Below are 23127 nucleotides of genomic sequence, written 5' to 3' on the forward strand. Positions count from 1 at the left end.
GCGCGAAATTAAAATTTGTCTTAATTGCTGAGCTTTTACGCGCTGTTACTAATACGCGATTTTATTGTGCCTTGTGGCTTCCTAATTGCATGCGGGAGAGAAGGAAAAAAAAACAAATATTGAGGAAGCAAAGTTGTTTTATTAGCCAAATGACGTACTTTCAATATGTACAAAAACTTCGCAGGGGTCTCGCTGCTTAGCGTGTCGTGTTCACCCTCACCAAAGGCGAGGGCAGGCCGGCCCTGCGCCAGCGAAAGCAGTCTGCAGTCACAGGAGCGGCTATGTAAGCATTCTGTGAGCTACTTCAGCTCTGCAATGTCACACCAGTAAACAGCACATAAAAAGAGTAAACTTCTGAAGGTGCTCACGAAACTACCAAGGCAAAGTGAGCGAAGCCTCATTGACCTGGCAATGCGCCGAACCAAAAGAGCACCGGCGGACACCCGAACTTCCCGGTTTCGGTAAACTTCCCCAAAGCCCTGAAACAATATTTGCTTTCTTTGTAACAGACAGAGTAAACTATAGTAGCGGTGTTAGTACTGCACAAGGCTGTGAATTATATAGCTATATGGTTACTACTTTTTTGTGTGCGTGCAATTGCTGACACGCAATAGTGCTGTGTGATTCGGTAACTTATGATCAAATTTCTGTCGTTAATCTCATAAAGTACGTATTTTTCAGGTCACCCACAGTCGTTTTTTTTTTTCTCTAATAACTCAAATATATTAGATTTTTGTATTTCACATCTTCTTGATGAATGGCACCGTATCCTTTCATTGTATCTCTGTGTAGCCCGTATACTTTGTTCTTAAGTACTCTATCGTTGATATAATTAATTACTATTGATTTGATCAAATAATCTTGAATTTTTCGTATTTGAAATATCATATTTTTTTTATTTTTTGCCTGCTGTGCTAGGACATCCCTATAGCTATTCTTTTTTCAGACCTTCAGCTAGCCTTTGGCTATAGGTCCGACAAGTTTTCGTTATCTTTAAATAGACTATGGAGTAAACAATCATCAAAAAAACATGCCGAACTAAGCACAAGCTCTGATAGCAGATTAGCTGGATACGCCCGCCACCTACCTTTTAGCACTCGACGAAAAATTGAGGCAATCAACCATTTACCAGGTGCGAGATAAACCGTAAAGTATGTTTATAGTTAACTTTGACATATATAACATTACGATCACTTGAAGAAAAAAATAATATTGAGTGTTTTAGTTTTGCTTGCTTTTTCCCCTCCTCACCCAGTCGCACTTCAATCGTCGGCGGGTGCCCCGCCGTGGTGGTCTAGTGGCTAAGGTACTCGGCTGCTGACCCGCAGGTCGCGGGTTCGAATCCCGGCTGCGGTGGCTGCATTTCCGATGGAGGCGGAAATGTTGTAGGCCCGTGTGCTCAGATTTGGGTGCACGTTAAAGAACCCCAGGTGGTCTAAATTTCCGGAGCCCTCCACTACGGCGTCTCTCATAATCATATGGTGGTTTTGGGACGTTAAACCCCACAAATCATCAAAATCGTGGGCGGGCGTTGATGCCTGTGGTGATAGGTTTCGGACACTTTTCGTTTCAAGTTTCACGACCCATGCAATTTGACCCTGGCCTCTTCTGAAACACCCAGAATCGCATGTTGAGACGCTATCGTGCTCTCCCTGAAGTACTAGGCCACCTTAGTGTGGTATTCACCTTTTTTACGGATTGATATGCGGGGTTTAACGTCCCAAAACCACGCTATGATTATGAGAGACGCCGTAGTGGAGGGCTCCGGAAATTTAGACCACCTGGGGTTCTTTAACGTGCACCCAAATCTGAGCACACGGGCCTACAACACTTCCGCCTCCATCAGAAATGCAGCCGCCGCAGCCGGGATTCAAACCCGCGACCTGCAGGTGAGCAGCCGAGTACGTTGGCCACTAGACCACCGCGGTGGGGCTCTTTTTTACGAAGAGGAGGATTTTCTCCTTTCTTGGATGTTGCACGAGAGTACAAAAGCCGGCGTCACAGCCTCGGCAGTGCTTTTTTTGGGTGGTCACGCTCACTAACAACAGCCCACAGATTAGTGTGGCGGTGCCCAGGGAGCCTTGAATGAAAATAATTTTAACTTGGGACAGTTTCGTTACAAGGGGTTCAACTCCAACGTCGTGGCGTCTATCCAAAACTTCCGAAAAAAACAACTGGCCCTACATTTAGATGGTGCACCAGTGTTGCGAGATCCTACCTAGCAAACAAGCGAATACTCATCACAGAAGAAGCAGCCCCCCCCCCCCTCCTCCTCCAAGAAAAAAAAGGCAACAATGAATTTTTCGCACTTGAGAATATTTTTAATTACGATTAAAATAGTTTGACTCAAATGCGACGGCGAGCTTGAGAAAACAGCCCGATTGCTCTGTACAGCGAAGATATGCGCAACAATGAATTAAAGCAGATAGCTATTCAACATTTTCTCCAGGAGCCACCATTCAGTTGAAGGCACGTTTGCCAGCGCGTGAGTAACGTTGGTTGTTGATTACCCCAACGTATGCTTGAATTCCACACTCAACCATAGGCGGTTAGTAGGGCAGGAATGGGGTGGGGGAGGGGAAAGGCACAGCGATGAACCTTCTCACGCCTTGATGGTGAACCCTGTGCCCGCCTATGCGCTCAACTGCTCAGTCTCAGTCATCGTCAAACACGCTATTCGTGACCGACAAACATGCATTGGTGAATGTGATCACGCCTATAGAATATATCTTTATGTGCTGGAGAAATGCAAATAAGTCCGCGAAAACGCGACAAACGTCAGGAAAATTATACAAGTGACTCGGTGAAAAAAGAGTCCGTTTGTTATTAGCGATACTGGCAACTCTGCCGGGCACCTATAGACTTCGGTGCACGGTGACGAAGAAAAGACGCTCGAAATTACCGGAGCTTTCCACTACAGCTTCCCTCATAATCATGTTATATTCTGGATTTGGCCCGGAAAATCCGGACAGTTATTATTATTATTATTATTATTATTATTATTATTATTATTATTATTATTATTAAAAACCTCGGGTCTTTGAAAAATAAAACTAACAGAACAATTACTTGATGGTGCTCATTGAAGATGGTTGAAAAGTGATCAGAACAAAGGTTCGCTATCACGAGGTTCAGTATCTGATTATTAGCCACAAGATAGAGATGTTCTGTAAATATTTTTGTCATTATAATTGCTTTCTTTAATCTGTGTTACTATATTTCAGCCGAATTAAAGCAGAACAAACGCTTCTGGTAGTCAAATCTGCGGCATCGCGCAGTGCTGCTGAATGAGTGATTTAATAAAATACTTTATCCGGGCAATGGAATTCTCCCGGTAAAGGTGAGCGTTCAGAACAGGGCCACTGTGGTCTATGCCATCTTGCGAGTTCTGTCGATCATCAGCTTGAACTCTTCTTCAGACTTCGAGCAGGACAGCAAAACCTCTTACTACTTCGGTGTTGGAGCGCTGTTTACTGCATCATTTTATATATATATATATATATATATATATATATATATATATATATATATATATATATATATATATATATATATATATATATATATATATATATATATATATATATATATACACTCGGTATCATGGTAGTCTTATAGAAGATACACACAAAGAGAAGAAAAAATAATCGGAAGCACAATGCAGACTTCATGTATACATGAAATTATAGCGTGTATGACTCGTGAGCAGAGTCTATGGGCATGGTCCAGTTCATACAGCCTGGTCACATGTCAAGAGTTGGCCGGCCCATGTACCGTGGTGATAAGTGGGTGTTCTCCGCGTATAGCGGGCTTTTTCATGTTTCCGCACATATTTTACTATATAGAAGATTCAAATTTGGAAATGCATTAGTTTCCAGCTCTCTCCAGGCAACCGACTGCTCCCTGCTGAGGTCCTTGCGAGAAGGGGGGGGGGGGGGGGATTTTGCCCCAGGGTTCTTTGGTGTTCATATATAGCGCCTGACTGTGTCTTAGTTCCCTATTACAGTTTCATTGTCTGGCGTCCACGAAATGGAGCAATTAAGCGAAGGTCATTATTTTCGCCGTGAATATGTAGAAATTGCAGCAGTGGATACGCGTACACTGCTGTAGCGTGTACACCATTCTGCAATAGAATGGCAAGTTTGGTGAGTTGGTTTGAAGACATTCTTGGTAACATTTCGGCACGCCAAGTTCGATTTGTCTCCTCGCCTTCCGTTTTACCGTCCACTACGTGCGCGCCGAAATGCAACCAAGAATGTCTACACCATGCTTTCGCGAGCCCGTAATTATTTGTGTAGTGACCTCTTCGGCATATTGCATATGGCGAGTGTGATTGCTGCGATCTCAGCCTCGAGGACGCTATCACTTTTGATCGAAGCACTGTTGATTTCTATATGCGGTGATTACCTACGCTGAGTGGCACCCCAGAGTGGTCTCTGTGTGTGGTCGCGTCAAAATTACGTCTGTTCTCCAGCGGAATTTATGTCGTGGGCTTGCTATTTTCTTTTTCATCTCGTCTTTTGCATTTTCGGATGAATGTTTCTTGGCATGGGGCTGATCTTGATGATCTGGCTAATGCCCTTCAGTATGCTCTTCGTGCTGGTAATTTCTCTGCAAGTATTCCTTATACCCACTATTCTGCATCTTGTACAGACATGGTCAAAAGGTCCCTAGCCACGTTGCCATAGAAATACATGGAAAAGTAGTCTGGGAACTTTTGACCCTCCTCCTCCTCCTCCTCTACCACCTGCCTGTTGTAGTCAGCATCAGTCTCATTATCTGTGAATAAGGTGCCCCTTCATGTGTTCTTGCACTTTAAGGAATTTCTCCGTCGAGGTCCTCACCGGTCCGTATTATAAGTGTTGTCTCTAACTGTTTCGTTTCCTGCTCGAGTGCTGTTTGGTGAGGGCCGAGGGTGATGAGCACTGGGTAGAACCGTACTAATCCCCAGGACGTGTACCAGCTGACATGTGCCTTCCCCCTTCAAACCTAGTCGCCTGTTAGAAATTTTTTCGATCATTCTCGTGATCTGCATTGTGGTGTGTGGGAGTTGATTATTCGATTGATATTGATTGATTTATATGTGGGGTTTAACGTCCCAAAACCACCATATGGTTATGAGAGACGCCGTAGTGGAGGGCTCCCGAAGTTTCGACTACCTGCGGTTCTTTAATGTGCACAAAAATTTGAATACACGGGCCTGCAACATTTCCGCCTCCGTCGGAAGTTGACTAATCATGTGGTCTAAATGACAGTTACTTTGTATCGGCATGCCTAAGATCTTATTATGAAATACTTCCGAAATCTTCTTCCTTCTTATGTAGATGGATATAAAGTTTTGCAGATTGTATCCTCTTCTGTAGACTGAGAACCTCTATTTTTCTGGGGAGCGTATACTGCATTATCACGTGTATGCATGAACTGCAACTGCTACGCCTTGCAGAAGGCCTTGTTTTTTTCCCGAGGATCCCCTTATCCCCCAGATTGTGACATCGTCAGCGCCAATGACATGTCTGAGGCCCGTATTCACAAACGCTCCTTCACTTAAGGGCTCCCCTCGACTTGACGAAGTCAAGGTGGAGCGTGCTCCTCCACTCAAGGGGCCGCTGCGTTTCATGAACGCTCCTCCACACTTCCTTCGCCAAGGGAGGCCTTGGAAAAGCTCCCTTCACTTGAGTGAACTGCATGCGCCGAAAAAAGCGCCTGATAACGAGAGTATTCGCAATTGTGGTTAAGAATTGCCTATCTCTGTACATTAAAAGAATGCTTTTTCTAGTTATTCTTTTTTCTAAATTGATATTACAGCAAAATACGTGCATTTAGAGTGGTAGTGTTGTTTCCTTAAGCCTTGTGCCGATAGAGTTAGCGAAACACTGCTTCAAGTCTGGCAACAGTCACACCCAGGCAGCTGAACGAACAGCTGTTGACATTTTGTCTGCTGCTAAACGTGTCTAACTGCTTAGTTTATTTTGTCTTGTATCCGTCTATTAATTGGAGATTATATTTACGGTAGTTTTTGCGTGTGTGTCGTTTGAGAGCCTACTTTCGCCGGGGTGACCAACGAACTACGTGAGTGATGACAGGAAGCGCAATAGATGGTTTGTTGCTTTGTTTACTTTCGCTTTACTGAGAGCCTTCTGATCACTAATGTAGCCACCGAATGTATAACGCGGTGGAATGAGTATTTTTTTACTATATATCACATTATATTGGCGTGCTTTTAGCATTCACCACGACATTATGTATAAGAATTACTCGTACGTAAATTCGTTCTCGCTACGGGAGTACGTGCACAGTTCCTAATTTCAGGGGCCTGTGCAATGTTTATTTTTCTCATTTACTGCGAATTTTATCGTGGCGCTTTCGTAGTTGTTCCTCTGCGTATAATAGGAAATTTGAAAGACATTGCTCGAAACTGATGTTCAAGGTTATACCAGGGTAGCGTTAAAAACTAGGCATGTTATACTCGTGGCTGAGCGTTCGAATTGGACTGCTACGCAAGGTAAGAAAAACGATCGTGTGCCTTTCTTTCCCTATTGGCGAAAAATACATTGTAAAATTGTTTTCTTCATTTAGAAACATATATAGTCAGTTAACAGGGACTGGTGTGTGTGTGTGTGTCAACTTTTACATTTTAAACTTCCAAGGAATAAGTTATTGTTTATTCATTGTTTTTCTATTTGCCCTGCATTTGTGGATGCGTCTAATTTGACAGATTCGCATAGACGTAACCTTTAAATTTGTGTAGCTTCCGTCTGCAAGTTCACACAGCGGCAACGTCCTAAATTTTTTTCCCGTCTCCTTCATCTGCATGCTCAAAAGCACATTCGTAAGTGCCTGAATGACCTTCGCACTAATGTTTTGGATTTTATTTGCAATACAACTACTGGAAATACCGGTTGAAAAGGATCGTGGTGTCTGTGCTGCATTCCAAAGCCCCGGCACAACATAAATTATAGGGGATGTTTTATTTTTTTGGAAATCATAAAATTGAAGCCGCGTCTGACTTTTGGCGCTGTTCTGTTTTAAAAACTATCCTGTGGGTTCTCTCAACCTTCGAGAAAGTGTCGTCAAGAGCAGCGTATATTATTCTGCTGATTTATTGAAGACCAGTGCAACAAAGCGGTGAAAAATGCTCAAGAGTATTGCAGTCATCACGGATACATCTGGTCAGAACCCTGTAAATAAAATATCCGCTATTGCTGCATCATTAGCAAGTCTACCAGTTAGAACCACGCCATCTCAGTTCCGTGGAAGAGGAGTGGTGCTGCTTTATATAAAACAAGTTTAATTTTCCTAGATCTGCTTTCCTGTAGAATCGGAGAAGTGGTTTTTGCAGTCCTGTCTCATCATGAAAAGACAAACACGACGATAATTATGTATTGATAAATGAACAAAACAGAAGTTGTGAATGGCAAGTGGACCTTTATTACATGTGGCTGATGAGGAGCAACGTGGCAAACATAACAAACATATGGAACTTACACACTGTAAACATATGCATATACATATGCATATACATATTATCAAACATATGCAACCTACACACTGTAAAGATAAAGTACGAGCTCGGAGGACATCATAAATAAGATTAAGGAAGTAGACGCCATAGCGCGCCTAATGCAGTGTAGCTGCACGCATTCACTGCTGTTTTTGTGCTTTCGTATACAGTCGTGCAAACTCTGCAATGCATTGATAATACGGCAGATTTTAGGAGGCCTTTTCTCTGTGTTCTTCTGTCGGCAGCTGGTCCCCTGCACAAAAGAGGCAAGAAATAATATTAGAAAAACGTAATAGCTTGGATACAAAAGCCGCATTTTTCTTTAATTCTAGCGGTGCACACATTCATTAGTATGTCTCGCGTTCAAGAACAGACATGGTTGAAGTATTGAGCTTTGACTATTTTGACACATGTTTGGCTCAGGCACTTGGGCAGCTGACCAGGCATATGGGTATATAATTTCAATATCTAATTGCACGAATCAGTGCCATATCCAGCAATTCTTCTTCGGGGGGAAGGAATGGGGTTAAATTAAAAAAAAAAAACAATCTCATTATGTATCTGCTGTATTTATATTTCATATGTTTGCGTTTTCATACGACACTCGACGCACGTTTGCCTACATGCACGTTTCACAGAGCATGATCATCTGCTTGATCCCCTAATTGTGTATTTGGTTGTTCATTGGTATTGTGAACTGCATAGACACTGCATAAAGAAGCTGTGTTTCACGCGTAGTAGCTACAGCGGCACACTCATTGCGCCCAATGTATTGTGTTGTGCTTTTCCTAAACTGTCTTTAATAGTAATCTCACCGAAGCAGGAAAAAAATAAAAAAAACACGGGAGAACTTACCTTCTCATTGGTACAGATGGTCATCTAACGGAGGTGTGCTTCGTCGTAAATTTCTGCTAGGGCAGCAAAGGTTCACCGGAGAGGAAGCCACTCTAAAGCACGGTGAACCCAGCGCATCAAAAGTTTGCTATGCCGCTTGCTTGTCAAGCTTTCGCACCACGCTTGAACTGATGCGGTGTGCGAGCTTCATCAAAACACTTCAAAGCACTGGCATCCGCAATAAGTCATGGAGCACTCGCACGAGGAGTATACGCACACCTGAAGGCAGGTAATCCACTGGCTCATGCAAGGAACGCAACACATCACGGCACTGGTGAGTGCTCCTCTTGACACCACGCCCGCTTGTCCCGGCGCCACAATAGCCGTTGCTGAACCGTTCGAAAACAGCTCCGTAGTAAACGCGCAACGTCATTGTCGAAAGAACGCGGCGGTGGCAGGCAAATTTATCGATCAACGCCGTCAAAGCGAGACGGGCTCCGCCATGGACGCGATGCTGGCGCAAATATTTCACTCGAGGGACGATTCAAGGTAGCTTGATCGCTTCCTTGACAATCTCGAGGAAACGCTCAAGATTTTCGCAAGTGAAGGAAGCGTTTAAAGTGAAGGGTGGTTTGTGAATGGGAAAACGCCACTTAAGGAGCGTTTCGAGTGAAGGGTCGAGTGGAGGAGCGTTTGTGAATACGGGCCTGAGTCCTTCCAAATTTTCGAGTTTTCATACAGATAGGCTTGGAAAGCACAAGAAAAATGTAAAAAAGCGCGTGGTCGATCACTTGAGATTTATTGCATGACATGTAACTGTCAAGCTGTTTCCAGCGCATGAATGGTCGTTTCTATGTACAATAAATTGAAAAGGGAGTATACAGAAACTGAAAACAATGTACGATTAGGTCTTGAATACGTCAGTAAGCCGTCTGTTAACCTATATAGCAAATACCTTGCCTTTATAAGTTGATAGTTAGTACTTGTGAGTGTAAAAACTATGTGTTCAAGAAAATAAACTTCTATTGGTAGAAGGCGCTCTGTGCATCGTCGTTTATTTCATGAGTGATTGTCCTGCTCGCGCAATTCAACAATTTTAGTCGTGAACCAACATCCCAGTTCTTAACCATTCCGTGCTAAGCCAATCTTAATGATGCTAGAAAGCATTTAAGGTGGAGAAACTGTTCGGCCAGGAATGAATAAAAGGCCACCAGAGAACTATACGAAAGAACCAGAGATTGAGAGCAAACTATACTGGCAAAATCACCACCCAATAATTCCTTACAGATCGTTAACCAGTGAAGCTGGAACGTTCCGCCACATCCGGTTGCAGACGTCGCATCTGAATTCAAAGTGTCGCTCGAGGAACTTCAGTCGAAGGTAAGCGTCAGCCCCAGCGAACGCATTTCCACCATTGCCACGTTGACGCTGCTCTAGCTGCAATGCCGCTTCTTCGGTTCGCCTTCGTCGTTTAAATTGCCTAGCACGCCAGTGTTTCAAACTGCTCATTAAAGCGACTCTACGATGGCCTCACATCGCGGCAACGTTAACTGTGGTTGCAGTGCTTATTATCGGTTTTTGTAACAATGTAAAAAACACTACATATAAAATTCTACGACAAACATTGCCCAATTCAGAGGAATATAGGACGAAAACCATTTCTTGTCATACGCACATCATCTTACAGTGACGAGCCCGTCTTGTTCAGATGAAACAAAGATCTGTGCTCTAACGTGAGTACCGACGTTGCATCGTACCATCGGGTATCTTTGGGCGTCATTGAAGTAGACGAACCTTGTAAGCCCACGATCAATCCCGTAGCCATAAAAGCGGGGCTGGTCCTATGAGTCTATTTTTACTCCAAAAATTTTTTAAAAACAGGCACATTTCTCAAATAGTTAAGACCTTCAGCAAGTAGCGGCTCTCCACCCTTCGTGTGAGGAGCCGGCCTGTGACATACACTTAACTATAAATGCAAAACTGAGTTGGTTGAAATCGCAACACTATTGATTCGAAGCAATAAAAAATGCTATATAGGCCACTAATTACTATACGGGACTTCGCATGACATCGACCCCCCACAATGAGTGGGATATGTGTTGTTGTTGTTGTTGTTGTTGATGATGGTGATGATGATGATGATGATGATGGTGATGATGATGATGCATACCACAGGCTGTAGCTGGCATAGAGTTTCTCACAACCTATCTAGAAGAAAATCTGGCGTTAGTGAGCTGCTGGATGCAAGGGAATGACGGGATATGTGACCTTTGAACTTGACTCGGATTGGTATACCGGAAAGATGCGTCTGGCTTCACGTTAAACTGACCAATTTCTTACTAAAAAGCACGTAATAAACTATTTTTGTGATTGCAAAGAAACGTGTTTTATTCAACACTGGAACCTTCTACATTGATGCAAAATTTTACGAAGCGTAAGAAGTATTCAACGGCCGCTCAACTTGGAATGCAAACGACAAAGCGAGCATTCCCTCCGTCACTTTTATGTTGTCTGTTTCTTTCTTTTGCCGTTTGGTGGAGCTGTCAAGGTAAGTGGACTTTTATTTTAGAATGTAATACGCGTGAATAAGATCCGCTTATAAACTGTTTGTTATATAAAAGCTTTATTTACGCAGCCGTATTCATTTTGAGCCGAAGTCTAGCTCGACACCAGCCAACACAAGCCTCGTAGACACATATACAGTCATTCCCTGCGCTCCAACGGGGCCCCTTAAGAAATTCGCATAGACACTACCAACCGGCCCTACAGAGCATGAAGTCAGTCCTTCGACGAGGTTGCCATGAACAGTTAACTTACGAGGTTGTCAAGCTTCTTCACCACGTCACAGAAACAGGCCACGAGGTCAACTTTCAGTGGCTACCTGGCCATTGTGGGATTAGTGGCAATGATTCCGCAGACAACGTGGCTCAAACATCGCACCAAGAAGAGCACATCCTTCCGATTCATTTGTCAAGGACAGACGCTGCAAAGCAACTTCGTCACCTGGCACGTAGTCTGTGTTTGCAACATCCCAAGCATAAGACATACGAGACTCTACCAAATAAACCCTCGACTGGAACTTCGACCTCGATCCGGACTTCATCGACGTGAAGATTCGCTTCTTTGTCGCCTTTTGTTGGGGGTTGCCTTCACAGAAGTATATACAACCCCCTTTGGATGGACCGACAATGCGGAATGCGACGTCTGCGGCAACGAAGAAGGCATCAACCATCGGATATGCCATTGCATGCCCTTGATTTGCCACTGAAAGACAGAAGCTTTCGGACACATTGCGACAATTAGACGATTGGCCACTCTCTATGCAGATGCTACTGCAACACCGTCCTCGCCTTTCGTCGGCTCAAAAAGCAGTCAAAGCCGTCTTGTTCTTTTTGAGGACTACAGGCCTCTGTGAACACCTTTAACTTTTGTGTAGTGCCACCGCTGCATACGCATCAGCCATTTGTCTGACAGACCTTTTTTCTCTCTTTCTCTTCTCTTTCCTCTCTCATCTTTATGCCCCCTTCCCATTCCCCCAGCGTAGGGTAGCAAACCGGGAATGTGCCTGGTTAACCTCCCTGCCTTCTCTCTTGTTGTTCTTGTCCTCCTCTAGGTATCATTGTGAGAAACTGTATGGTAGCTGATGCGAAAGGCAAAAAAAAAAAGAAAAAATTATAACACATGAACGGCACAATGAACGTGTGCAAATAAGATGTCACAAAAATAAAACAAAGGATATAGGAAAATTCAATACAAATGTCATACATTATTGCATTACTGTATGCTAAATAACTTAATTTTTGAAATAGGGTCATTCTATGCCAGCGCTCCCAACTGGGGTGCTCACGAAAATTCCATTTGTATAAAAATTCACAAAAACACACATCTAGGCATTACTTCTAGAGTACTTAACCAAAATATGTTGAGCGACAAACATTTTTTTTTGTCGCGCACGTGACATTAATTTACAATTCAAGCCATAGCGGTTGCAGTAGGGGGAGGACAAAGAGGAGAGGAAAATACGCTATTTTTGCTGCCCTAAACGGGAGCACTTCCTTGCGTATATAGTGGAATGGGTAGAGTAAAATTAAATTTTTGAGTAAGAGAGGGAAAGAACAGGAGAGTGGCGCCTATAGCCGACGGTGTGGCGGGTGGTTTTTAAAGGGGTCCTGCAACACTTTCTCAGCATTATCAGAAAACGCTGCCGATCGGTAGCACAGGCTCCCGAGAACGCGCGAGCCAAAAATAGCACAGCAAGCGGCCTGGAATTCGCAATAAATTATCAAAATAAGCTAAAAATTGCTTTATCTTCTCTTGACAAATGACGGAAGACACTCAAATATCACTCGTAGAAGGTCTATCAGCCATTGGCTGGTTTGAACATGGCGCGCCGGCTCTTTACAGGGATCGCCGCGGGAGGCCGCAACTTATCGACGCGTGCGCGCGCTATCACACTGAAAAAGTCTGGTATTCGCAAAAAAAAAAAAAGTGCTCCGATTCAAGAGGCGCGCGTGACGTACTTTCTTTGCCCATTCCATCCTTCCCTGCTTAGTTTCCAGCGCTTTCGTCGGGACGAAAGAAGATAGAATACAATTGCAACGTGCGACAAATTTTTGTAACTCCGCTCGCACTGGACGCATTCTTAAACATTTTGCGGCGTGGGATTCGTGAGGCAATAAGCTCTTTTAGTGAATCTATTTTATGCTTACTTGAAAAAGTGTTTCTGGGCCCCTTTAAAGCCGGTTTTCCAGGCCAGTTTTTCCAATGAATTGAACAATCTGATTGAAGACCTCGGTGCGGTGGGAGGCAGGGAACAGGAGGTGACTGTGCAGGTGCAGGAAGATGAACGAATGTGAAACCGTCGACTGCCGTAGAGCGTATACATATATAGGTAAAAAAATGAAATCATATGTGCACGCGGCTTTTGTTCTTGTAATTTACTTCTTCAAAGGTGCTTCAGCCGGTCACATGAGAAATTTCAGTTAGACACGGGAAGTTGTTGCACACCCAAATGAAGAGCTTTGTACCACAAGCAATTTTAATTTATTAATTGCGAGCCTCGAAAGCACGATGCGAGGAGGTGAGCTTGAAACATTTCCCACTGGCCCCGAGTAGACTACGCAAGCCAAATTCCTTTCCGGTCCTCTTCGGTATGGAGCAACTGTAGGAGTCGCAAGATCACACGACACAAACGCGTCAACACGTAGTGCACGCGCAAGGAATCATGCACATGACATGCTAAAGCCAGGTTGTTCACGCAAGCGGTGTTGTGTCGTTTCAACGTTGTCTGCAGCGTGTACTGCCTGTTTCTGCGGTATTGCTCCGCACATTTGGAGAGGCTGGCGTGAACTGCCTATCCTTACCACAATATCTAGCGTCGCACCCCTGGAACTGTTGTAAGGGACGATGCACCTAAGATACACCCCCTGTGTTCAGGGCTGGCACCGGCACGACGCGACAACGGCCGCAGAACACGAATGCAAATGAAATGAAGGTGGCTTAGTCTTGGCCCTTGCCTGACTTGAAGTGAAAGATAATAATAATATGAAAAAAACGCGCGCAGATTCTGTTTGCATGTTTGAATATTTCCATCAACTTTCATTTAATTGTTTGAGCAACAAATTGCACAAATTACATATGTCGTCTCGAATAATTCTCGTGGAGTTATATACTGGGACCATTCCTTACCTAAGGCCGGTAACCTGTTTGAAGTCTCTGAAAAACGAATTTTTTTATTAATCACCTCGGCAAAACACATACTTCCATCTATCGCTGCCCTCCTATTCCTCGTTTCCAGGCTACGGGCCTACGTTTCCTCCAACATTTTAGGGCGCGTGCCCGGGGAATGAAGGGCGAACGGCGTTCAGCCTGATCTTTCACCTCTTTCCGGGAGGTGTAATATTCCAAATCTTGGCAGACGTGACCGTGAGCACCCAGTACATGCCTTGCCAGCTCGAAAGGCTAAAACCTGGTGAGGGGCCCTTTAAGGTGTTCACAGGCGGGAGAGAAATGGACCCTGCGCGATTAGACCGGGTTAATACGAGGCTATAAGACGTTTTGGCTTTCAATAGCGGTGTGGTTATTTTCTCCTCTGCTGCCCATCCCAGCCATGCCGAGAAGAAAGAGACCACGGAGCGAGTTTGTCCGACGGTGCAACTTAGCTTCTCACCATGCTTGTCAATAAAAGGAGAGACCGTATTCTGCAAGCTATGGGGGGAAAAAAACAATTTTGCATGAATAAGTTATACCAGGGTCTGTCAATGAAGGAGTCTGGTTACACTATTGGCGCCTTTGTAAAATCTTTTTTGTAAATTCTTTGTAAAATCTATATCATTTTTTTGCTTTTCTGTCGTAGACACAGGGCATGCACGTCTATTTTGAAAATTTTGAACTTTTGTAGAAGTTTATTGCGCCTATATTTACGGTCGTGGGGGCGTAAAACAGTGGTCTGCCTGCCTCTCTTGGCAGCTAGAACGCAATTTTTAGTGCCTAAAAATCGGGCCTGTAGTAATGAACTTCATTCTTCCAAAGGCATTCTCCCACCGAAAGTGGAACCCTCCATCCAGGGCCCGTGCGGCCATCTTGCAAGTTCTGTCGAGCAGCTTGAGCTGTTTCAAGATATTTTAACTTCAGTGGCAAGGCAAAATTAAAGCTGAATCGAAATAAGTCTGAAAGAGGTTAGAGCGGGAACTCAAAGACGCGGAAAGCGAGCCGCGCGCGGCCCACATGGCATTCTTTGTCCTATATTCTTTGTCATCTTCACTGCCGTTGTGACGTTGCTAAATAATGATCGCGTGAATACCTCGCCTTCAGTTATTAACAACGCTTTGTCCGGGTAAGCTACGTTGACGTGACTCATCGTAATTATTTCTTTTTCTTCATAAAGCACTCTATGCGGCCAACTTGGGTGGCAAAATGAACAAAAAACAAAACTTAAATTTTAGTATCGGTGTCCAGATTTTAGTCACTGTGCATAGCGCTATGGTTATTTTTACGGGATTTCGACACCGAATCCCCTTCCAAAAAGATAGATATACGAGTAATGAAAAAAAAAAAGGCCTGAAATGATAGATGTATGATATATCAACTTATCGCTAGCTGACATTTCATTAACCCCTCTACCCCGCCCGGTTTTAACATCTGCACCGTCTCAGTCCTCTGCGTGACTATTTTAGACTGTTTCCGAGTATTTGTTGTGTGCTACGATGGAATGAACGTCTTCTAAGTATGCTCCCGTTTTGTGAGCGCGCACCGGTCGCGTCTTCAGCTCGAACGAAACACGTTTGAAAACTTCAAAAGCACGCTATACTTCATGTTTACGGTCCGGCCCACGCAGTCATTAGTTGCGTTCCAGCGTTAGGATTCCCACCGTTGTGGCTGGTATGGCACAATTGACGAGCATGTAAAAGGCCTAGAAAAAATTGAAGGAGCTTCGCTTTTAAGAGTTGAACGCGACAGCAATATCCGGTCTCTAATGTGCACTTGAAGCACTTAATGCCTACATTTGATTGTATGTACTTGCTGTAACGTTTAAAATATGGATTACTACATCGTACTTTATAAAGTTTAAAGTGGCTTGAATCAGTGAAGCTATCGCATACGGCTGCTTTCTGTGTAATGATAGCATGCATGAAACCATGAGGAATCATCCACGTGAAATGTTTTCGAACCTGGTATATGCACCCACTGCGTGATCTTAAAGAAATACGCGCAGTACGGTGTCTTTTATAATGTGTGGAGGGCTTTAGACCACGATGTCATGATGATAGTCACTCTTTTTGTTTTTAAGTTTTTTTTCTTTTTAAGCATGTTTTCCTTTCTTTTTTTGTAATCAATATTTAATACTTAAAATTTCTAACTGATTCGTGTAATCAATTCTTGCGGTATGAGCCATAATAGAGGATTCATCATCATCATAATCATCATCATGCTCTGACGCCCGATGGCAATGTACGCTTGTGCCACGTAATAATACTGCAATATTACGTTGTATTGTGAAGCCTGTATACAGGACGCGGGTGTATGTAAAGCATGCTGTTATTTTCACTGTGTTGTTAAAAAGAACCCCAGGCGATCGAAACTTCCAGAGCCCTCTACAACGGCGTCTCTCACAATCATATAATGGCTTCGGGCCATTAAACCTGATATGTCAATCATTGTGTTCACTGCATTTCCAAGCAAAGCAAAGTTGTTTTAACTGCATTGCCAATCAGGTGCATAGCTGTGTGGTAGAACACCTCCTTGCCGCGTAAACGGCCTGGGTTCGTTCCCCGCTCGGGACCGGAATTTTTTATTATTTAATTTGCATATTTCTCGTTCTTTCGGTCACGCAAAATATTGTGCTCTTTTTCGCTTGCATCCAGTGACGTCCGCACCGACGTCAACACCGTAATTTCTGCAAACCAAGCTCGTGAGCGCTATCGCGTGAAAAAAAAAAAGTCATTCTTGCGAGCTAGCCTCCGCAAGCCAGCTGTACTGAAACGCTGAATTACCACACAGAACATGGTTTGCAGGGCGAGCGTTTCACAGCATTTACGTGTAAGCATTCACGCGACCAGTATATTTACAATAAAGAACTGATTGCTATTTCCGGAGATATTTTAGCTATACATACGAGGGGGCTTATCGCAATGAGTTTCAGAAGGTTAGTAGTTTACGTAGAATATTATTGAAAATAACTTGTCAACTAACTGAATAGCAAACCAAAAGCTGGAGCTCCAACAATTTATTTATATTCGAACGACCAGATTGATGTTTTCATGACACCATGGAACCAGGCTAGAATCTCGGCATGTGAGAAAAAAATTGAGACACTGAAGTATTCCGGTACTACTAATGATCTTTGTATAATCGTTGTAAAAAAGTCTCTTTTTTATGCATTGCCAACCACTCAAATTATTTAGAAGGAATAATATTCGGCAGATGTGAATAGCCTTTATTGCGAGCCAGAGACCAAACAAGCAACACGTGCGAAACTACTTATTGGCACATATTCGAGTCGGCTGCTTACTGTATATGGCTCCAAAAGGGAGTTATACTGTCGCGGTCGGGAGTGTATGCAGTTAGTAAAGCGACTTCGGTCGCGCAGGGATCACGTTGAAGACCGTCCTTTAACTAGTCTAGTTTACCGCTAACTTACCACTCTCAGTACCTTCGTTAACTAAACGTGTTTTGCACCTTGAAGAGCCCCTCACCATGCAGTCCCTCAAAATAAGAAAAAAAAAAACAAGTTCATTATTTTCTCCTGGCGTTTCTTGTCTTTCTCGCACACGTGATGACGTAGACAGTGATTTCTTAGACGTCTATAGTGTACATTCTTTCGATCAGACTTGTCTCTCGCACTGCTTTGTCATGTAGCCAGCCATCCCTTCTTCCTTCTTTCACACGACTATCGTGCGCGATCAGCCGATCACACTTCATTTCGTGTGTGCGAGAGCGGTGATAACAGTGAATAGCTAAAAAGCGCGAAATCCTCATAGACCAGAGCACATAGCTATGGCTTTATTCACGTGTATTTAGGAAATAAGTGGCAAGGAGAATACATAGGCTGTGCGAAGAATAGCGAAGATGAGGAGGAAGGGACATCCCCCGTCTTTTGAAGCTATGAAATTTTTTTATGTAGCAAGGCACCACTTATTTCATGGCTGATTCACCATGGTGGGTTGCCCCAGGATGAACTAACAATAAATCAATCAATTGAATGGGGGGTGGAGAGAGGCCCTTTAGAGCAAAGCTTTGTATGCGCGATATCATAGCTCAGCGCCGCTCTAAATACGTCCGAGAAGGTGCTTTGATGATTGCTAACTTGCCAGTGGCGTTGAAGGTATCGAAACTGTCGCAAAATTTTGATTTATCTGTGGGGTTTAACACCCCAAAATCATGTGATTATGAGGGAAGCCGTAGTGGGGGGCTCCGGAAGTTAATTCGACCACCTGGGGTTCTTTAACGCGCACCCAAAGCTGAGCACCCATTTCCGCCTCCATCGGAAATGCAGCCACCGCAGATTCCATCCCGTGACCTGCTGGTCAGCAGCCGAGTACCTTATCCACTAGACCACCGCGGCGGGGCGGTCGCAAAAATCACAGTGGCTAATATGCGAGCAGGCAAGGGCGAGAATTGACTCGAAGAAGGCTGCCGTGGCTCAAGTCTTGCTTGCCGGTGGAAACTCGTACAAGCGGCGACTGCATGCAGTGACGCGACGAGTTGGTAGCACGATATATGGTTTCTCCTCTGCGGTACACGTCGCTGCTACGGCGAACTCGACCTTCGCACTGCAATCTGCCCGTGAGTGTACGCGACGCTGTTAGAATATCGATCATTGCACAGCTATAACTATACCGAGTCTTGGCGCATTTGTCCTTCCTGTGGTGGTATACCCAATTCAAAAGATTCGTTACGTTTCAACCGCACAAGCTGCACACGAAAACCACCAATCAGGGCAGCTCGATATGTGACGGCAATTCGATAGAAAGTCGCAGCTATGTGCAGCAAAAGAAAAAATAAAAGAAAGAAAAGGCTGTTGCGCACAGTTGAAAAGGAATACCACATCGCTGGTACATGGTGTAGCGATGAGGTATCGTAAGCACGTTGTCGGCTTGCAGGTGCTCAATAGTCACTATAAAAGTGCTTCCGTGCGATGAGGCGAAATCCTAAAGATCAAGAGAGTGAAGAAAGCTGACTTCTCTGGACTAATTTGTTGTTCCACATGACTGCATGCACTCAACGAGAAACAGTGAAGCTACACGTACAAAACAGAGGCGCATCTTTTTGCCTTGAAGACTGCCTTAGCGAAGACTCAGGAAAATATTGTCCATCCAATGCACCAGATTAACATGGTCAATACGACGATAATGTCAGCGACTTTTGACAAACGCTAGTAATACGTGACGCGAGCTCCTCAACTAAATAAAACCTGTGTGGAGTGTATATATACCTAAACGTAGAAGAACGCAAACGAATGTTCGCTTTCATGGCTTTTGTGTTCAACGTCACAGGAAGCATGGCTTTCATCATTTGTCATTCTAGACGCATCTAGCTTGATACTCTGCTTTAACTATATATCGGAGTGAAAACTGGGCTGTTCCACGCCTCTGCGCTTCCTGGAAAGACGACTTATATTCAGAACATTGTATATCACTTGTGCCAATGATTGTACTTCCAGTTTATTAGGCCGTTTGCAATGCGGTTGAAACGGCCAAACAGGATATGAATAGAGGTGTGTATCAGAGCAAGAGCTATGGTTCTTAGTAAGCCAGTTCACGGTGTTGAGGTGCACGGGCAACATGTTCAGAGCGAATTCGAACTAATTGGGCAATTTTTATTCTCGTTTTATGCAGGCCTACTTATCGGAACCCCGAATTGCCGGCGTATATATGAAAACGTTCGTCTACAGCAGCGAGAAGCATCCAGGATGTATAGCCGCTTGCACTCTGCCAACTTCTTGACGACATGGTCATCATACTTGAAGCCTTTTCTGTTTTTATTTTTTTTTTGATTGAGAGGAATCTTCTGCATGCATAGTCAGGAGTAACTCAAGCGCAAAGTGAAGGGAAGAGAGCCACTTCGCTAGGAAACCTGCCTTGGTTACGCCGCCTATTTAAACAAAAAACATCCTCTTGGCTCTGCGTGTCTAAGCGGTGCTCTCTATCACGTGCTGTCATGCCTGGCGCCTGCACAGCCTCTTGCGTGTTCCAAGACAGATCCTTTCAGGTATTAGATGATGGAGCGCTGGGGACTCAGGCTCGAAGCTCACATGTGTGTCCCAGCACATATTTTTTTTTTTTGCGTATAATAAACACAGTCACCGTTCTCGCACCTTTCATGCAAACCTAAACTGATCTTCAGCGCTCGTGTAACTTTTTGTTCGTTTGTTCATTTTTCGTTTATTCTTCTACGACAGGTTTGCTGTCACTGCGGGCATACTGGACATTCTAATATTTCTTCTCGCATCTGTCACTAATGCGCATTTTCCAGATATTGAAGCCGCTGTTTTAAGCAGAAGTATTATATGAGCGACAGATAGCGCGTTCAACACGAGCCAGCTTATTGATTGCCTTCGTTAAGAGCTCCATCTCTGTTTTATAGGCACAGGGCTCAACAATAAAATGAAAAAAAAAAACGCTCTTATACTCACGCCTAGTGGCATGGCCCTTCACTATAGCATCACAGTTTACAGGTCTGGCTCGCATATCCCGCAGAGACAGCCGCCAGAATCAGGGCGTTCCGGCCGTCCGACCACAAACAGACCTTCACCGATTGAGTAAATGCCGATAGGCGGAAGAGCTACTTGTGGTCTACTTTTGGTACCACTTTTCAAGTTATTCGGAATAAATGTTTTCTCCTCCTCATCCCAACTTATTGTGTCTTCGCGTGTTCTGCGTGTGTGCGCGCGCACACCTGTGACGCCTCTACTTGCACCACGTCGCACTATTGGACGTGTTCATCGTTATCTGTCTACTGCTAAGCTCCCTATAAATACATTCTACACTTTACCAAACTTTACGTTCGCCTAAGTACGATACTAACTCGACAAATGAATCATACAATAAACATGATTTGAAAACAACCTCGCACGGCTGTTGGAGAAATTTGTTTAAAATTTCTTCTCTTGCTACAAAACAAATCTGACTTGATCTCGTGCTGAGTCGCAAGAAAAAAATGCACCCTGACCATTATACGGTGGCGCTGTTTGAAGCCAAGTTCATCAAATGGCAGCTTGCCCGTTTCGCTATCGACATACTGCGGTACTCATCGGGTCACTTAAATAGTAGACCTTTTTCCGAAGAGAAGATCCTCGGTTCATGGCTCTACGCGTTGCAGGCCAGAAAAGCGACGCGGGCATTGCTAGGTTTTCTAAAGACGACCGGACTACGTGACCGCTTATAAGCGTGCAATGGACAAGGTCACATGTACCCACGCGTTGCTCTTCACTTCTCTCTCCTCTTTTAATCCCCCCTCCCTTCCCCCTAATGCAGGGTAGCAAACCGGGCGTGCGTCTGGTTGACCTCCATGCATTTCAATTCTTCCCTTCCCTTCCCCCCCTCCTCCTCCTCCTCCTCCTCCTCCTCCTCCTCCTCCTCCTCCTTGCGGTACTGGCAACGAATTGCACCGTTTCGTTCAATATTTTTATTGGTGCTTTTCGTCCTGTCAACTCATAAAAACCACTTCCTTTTTAGTTTTTTCTTTAACGTATTCTGGAAGAAAAAATAAATCACGACGACGTGACAAAGCTGCTCCATTGAAGTGCTAAGAAGACTTGAAATTCACATAGGTGCGCGAAGCACAATCAAAATTGTTCTTTGCTGGTTGGAGGTTTTTGATGTCCTCTAATCCATGCTTCCGTAGTAGGGGAACGGGGAGTTTTTCTGAACACGAGGAAATACTGTACGTAGAAATCAACAGCTCCTGAGAAAAGAAACGTTATAATTTGGAAACGGGTATACGGTACAAAATCTTGTCTACGAGACTAAACCGTAAAACCCTCGTCGGTTCGGGAAGGGTTCATAAAATATCTTCGAAGTCTATTTGTGCATTTTCCTTCTACTTGTCGCCAATTTTTCCTATCTCTTCTTCCCGTTATGTGCTCTAAAATTTCGTGTATACAAAGAAAAAAACATTTCAGTGCAGCGGTGTCGCTATAGCATCTAGCTTGTACGGCTTCTATTAACAATCAGGGAGCAGGGTACTCAGTGCCAAGTGTTACAATAGCAATTTTCTATTTTCAAAAAAAATATTTTTTGCGAAAATTTATTCCGCTACACAAGCACGCACCCAACAACAAGGAAGAAAAAATAATTGGGCTGTTTTTCAGAGCTGCGCTTACACATGTTGGAATTCAATCAACTTCGTGCTGCCTTTTCTTCTATTAAAGCAGCTCAACCACCTAATTAGCACCAAAACGACGTGGCACAAAAAGATTGCTTTTACTTCAATGGGGGAGAAGGAGGTAGACTGAAAGAGTGTGGTTCAGATACTTCCGCTGCACCATCATGGTTTCTCAAACACTGCAGGCGATCTTACTTCCAAAAACATTGGGCGAGCTGTTTCATAGTACTTGAACTGCATCATGGTAAAGAAAAAATGACCTTACAGACCGACACAAAAGGACAAAATACTCTGTTCTTTGTGTCGGTCTGCTCAGCCATTTGTTCTTTGGCATGATACGATATACCAATTCAAGATCTTACTTCCGACATATGGGTGCAGCCATCTCGGGCTGACGAACAAATTTTATTTTTGTATGTGACGACGTGGAATCGGCAAGCTCATGACACTTCGAATGCAACCCAGTCTACCATAGAAATGTTAATTTAGTTGTTGGAGAAACAAGGCTTCACAGTTGTTGGCCTACTATGGTGGTAATAACATCCATCTGTGGTCTACTTGTGAAACACTTCTGCTACCACTGTTGAAATTATTCGGAATAAACATTTTTTCTCCTCATCCTGATTTTCTATTCTTGTTGTGCATAGTATCAACGCACTTCAATTGATTTGATTGATTGATATGTGGGGCTTAACGTCCCAAAACCACCGTATGATTATGTGAGACGCCGTAGTGGAGGGATCCAGAAATTTCGACCACCTGGGGTTCTTTAACGTGCACCCAAATCTGAGCACAAGGGCCTACAACACTTCCGTCCCCATGGGAAATGCAGCCGCCGCAGTCGGGATTCGAACCCGTCACATGCGGGTCAGCAGCCGAGTATACCTTAGCCACAAGACCACCGCGGCGGGGCGTGGCAACACACTTCACTAATGGAGCATGGGTATTGGTCTCGGTGCTAGTGTTAC

General features: G+C 44.1%; 1 long non-coding RNA gene across 1 annotated transcript; it reads left to right on the top strand.

The window, feature by feature from the left end:
• Positions 1 to 5892: 5892 nt before the first annotated feature.
• LOC142775594 (uncharacterized) lies at positions 5893 to 20682 on the top strand. Its single transcript, XR_012886806.1, has 3 exons — positions 5893 to 6098; positions 9623 to 9715; positions 19672 to 20682. It is a non-coding gene; the product is annotated as an uncharacterized LOC142775594 (long non-coding RNA).
• The last annotated feature ends 2445 nt before the right edge of the window (positions 20683 to 23127 follow it).

This window comes from Rhipicephalus microplus, chromosome X, assembly GCF_043290135.1.
Source record: "Rhipicephalus microplus isolate Deutch F79 chromosome X, USDA_Rmic, whole genome shotgun sequence".
Classification (NCBI taxonomy): Eukaryota; Metazoa; Arthropoda; class Arachnida; order Ixodida; family Ixodidae; genus Rhipicephalus; species Rhipicephalus microplus.